Raw genomic sequence first — 3,481 nt, forward strand, 5'->3', positions numbered from 1 at the left:
TCTATCCTGTTTATCTAAACATTAATCCTAGTCTGTTAAATTTCTGGAGTGCCCTTATGATAAATTTAAATTTATTTATTTTTGTGTATTCTAAATTAATCTTTATTAATGAGTCAGGAATTTTAAGGTACCTCTTAGAACTCAGTAAATGCTCATGATTTTGGTAAGTTCACAAAGACAGGTCTGTGGTGAGGTACTTATCCCACCTATTTCAACCCAACATGGGATGAGTTTGATGTGTGAGTTTATATTTGAGAGCTAACTTGCTTCCTCTTCCCCCACCTCATTCCTGTCGGTTGTCCTTAAAATATTGTTTCTCCTGTATGAAATCTTTTCTCAGAGGATGTGGGAAGCTTTCAAATTAGTATGGACTCATGCTAATGCTGTGGGATCTGAAATCACCCTGGCAGGCAAACACTTTGCATGAGGTATAATTGAAAACCATACTAAACTGAAAGACCCAGTTTCCATTCTAAGCTTTGTCCCGTGCACAACATTCAGTGCAAAAGAAGCCCTAACCAGCACTACATGAAAAAAACAAAATGACATTTCAGATAAGAATGATCCAGAAATCAAAGGAATTTGGAAAGGACTTTATAGATGCAAAGTAGTAAATGTGGAACATGAAGGAAACTAGGAGGGCCAGCGGTTCTGGGTGGTGACCCACTGAGCTGCAAATGATGTTTCACCGACATCTAAATAGAAAACCTCCATGGGCACAGTCAGCTGCCAACTCAGAGGATGACAAGGACGTCATCTCCTCCTGCCCTTTTCTACTTAGAGGCTTAGCAGGAGGCGGCTGTGATATGACTACTTGTTGACTGGAAGCTAAAATGACCTATTGATTTCCTTTGATGGTTTGTTTGCTGACACAGCTGTTAACCTTAGGAACGCAGTCGAACTCTAATTTAGTTCGGAAGCTTATTTTTAAAAGTATATTTCAGTCAGAGCACTGATTTTTATCTAAAATCCACTGCTCAGCTGCTTTCAAATGCAAGTCTCTTTCATAAAAGGCATAAATTTCGGCTACCATCTCCTGTCACTCGAATCAGGCTTCTCCAGCTCCCTATGAGCTGGGAGCAGACTTCTGAAAACATGGAATATGTGGGAAAGAGTCCTAGTCCCTGGCTACTCTGTGCCCTCACTGGGCCATGCACAGGACCTCATGGGTGGCCTCCCAGACTGTTCCTAGATCAGCTTTGCTGCCAATCCAGGGGCCTTCTGGGCCCAAAGTAGTCCCAATGGAAAAGACACAGGGACATGGCAAGCAGAATGGGCTCTTCTTCCAAGCTGGTTCTGGGGAGAAAATCAAACAGATTAACTGCTGCACCTGCAGTAGTTCACTTTCCCTTGTGGCCTAGGCTGTAGTGTGGCCCGCTCTTCAATAAAGATCGTCATGCCGTACTAAAGAACTAGGCACCGATGGGCTCTAGACTAGAATTCCATTCCCTCTGTCGCTGTCCTTTTCTCTGAGAAGTGTCGTTACCTCTCAAGCCCCAGCAGAAGAGGCTGCTGCAAGGGCTGGGTGAGCAACACGAAGCCCACAGGTCAGGTTCTGCCTCATCTGTTTCCTGGGGCCTGCAGTTATTTTGCTTGTTTTTTTTTTTTTAATTTTAATTTCAATCTCTCTCTTTTTTTTTTTTTTGTCCTTTTTTGAGACCAACTGCACCACGCTCAGCCAGTGAGCACCGGCCATCCCTATATAGGATCCGAACCCATGGCAGGAGCGTTACCGCGCTCCCAGCGCCGCACTCTCCCAAGTGAGCCACGGGCTCGGCCCTTCAATATCTCTTAAAAGGGCACAAACTCTCCAGGTCACAGCTAATCCCTAAATACCTCCTTACCACACAGCCCACTTGGCTCATTCTGTTTCACCTAACACCCCTGTGGGCCTCTGACCTTTTATCCTCTGGTGAGTGGAAAACTCTCAGTTAACAGCCCCAGTCAGAGTCAGCTTTAGATGCTGAAGTCCCAGGGCCCTTGGAGAATGAAAGAAGGTGGATCAAAGAATAATCAAGAGCTCAGTCTATGAGATATTTTAAAAATCCAGCTAAGCCACTCCTGGGCCTCTTGATTCTTTCTGGTGGCTGCCAGCACCTGGTGGGCCCTCTGCAGACTACTTACGGGGTGGTACAACTGCTCCATCACAAATCCCGTGAGGTTCTGCCTTGAGTTTACATCAACATAGACTGTGTCTTTTCTTAGCTTGTCCCATCAAAGTAATGCTTAACTTGGGCTGATATGGGCTCCAGGAAGTGAGGGGGAGAGGGCAGTCCTTCTTTCACTGGGTGCATTTCATTTTACTCCACCTGTCAGGTTCAAAAGCTCTGGAGATTCATTCATCTTCCTTCCTCTCCTCCTCTCACTTTTCCTTCCTCTCCCTTCTTCTCCCAAACCCAAATGATGTATAAATAAAGGGGATCTTGGTTGGGTAAGCGTGAGAAACACTGTAGATCTTTACTTTATTCATCTCAGTCCTACATCCATGTTTGCCAAAACATGTAAGTTTCTCATAGCTCCTGACCATGTCCTCGGAGTACACTTAAAGTCACAAAATAAGCATAGCACATTTTGGGGGAGGGAATCAAATTTGTTCAATTGTCAGTCATTCATTTAAAACCATAATAGAACCAGCAAATGTGCTATGAAACAGAAAGCAAAATTCACTTTTTTATTTTATTTTATTTTATTTTTTTCCTTTTTGTCTTTTTTCGTGACTGGTAACGGGATCACAACCCTCGGTGTCGCGCCTGCACCGCACTCAACCAGTGAGCGGACAAGTCTCTATATGGGATCCGAACCCTCGGTGGGAGCACCCCCGCACTCCCAAGCCCTGCACTCTACCGAGTGCGCCACCGGGCCGGCCCCAAATTCACTTTTTNTTTTTAAAAGATAAAACGGGATTTTAGAGACATTTCATGCTTGTTGCTGCTTCTTCCAAATGTTTCTCTGGATCCCAGGTGACTCCTTTTTAATTCTCCTCTGCTATTAGGAATATTTGAGTGAAAGTTTGAGAAACAATACGAAATTCTGGCAAATTTTTTATAAAACACGGTCTGCTTTCGTATCTGAGAGGAATATTTTTTTATTTATGGGGTTCATGGAGTGAGAAATCATGTAGCCTTGGCTGGACACTTAAATCTGTTCCTGGGCTTGCCAAAAAGGCTTGGGTTGAGTCACTGGACTTGACTGCATGCTCCCATTCAGAGACCACCGGGATCGTAAAACTTTCGCTGAGTACATTTCTCGTAAATGGCTCCACATATTTAAAACTAAGTAGTTTAACCCTGTTATTGTTGGTTTGGGGCACCCCCTCTACTGCCCCAGTACAGTTGTACTGCTTTTGAGGGGGCCGTGTCAAGCATTTGCATTTTCTCTGTTCTGCATTTGTTGGAAAGTAAATAAGCAGCTATAGAGAAGCTTGATTATGCATGTTTTCTGCCTTGGGTGGCACCTGGAATTTGCTGAATTTGCTGAGTGC

The sequence above is a fragment of the Galeopterus variegatus genome, unplaced genomic scaffold (assembly GCF_000696425.1).
Source record: "Galeopterus variegatus unplaced genomic scaffold, G_variegatus-3.0.2 Scaffold11798, whole genome shotgun sequence".
NCBI classification, from domain to species: Eukaryota; Metazoa; Chordata; class Mammalia; order Dermoptera; family Cynocephalidae; genus Galeopterus; species Galeopterus variegatus.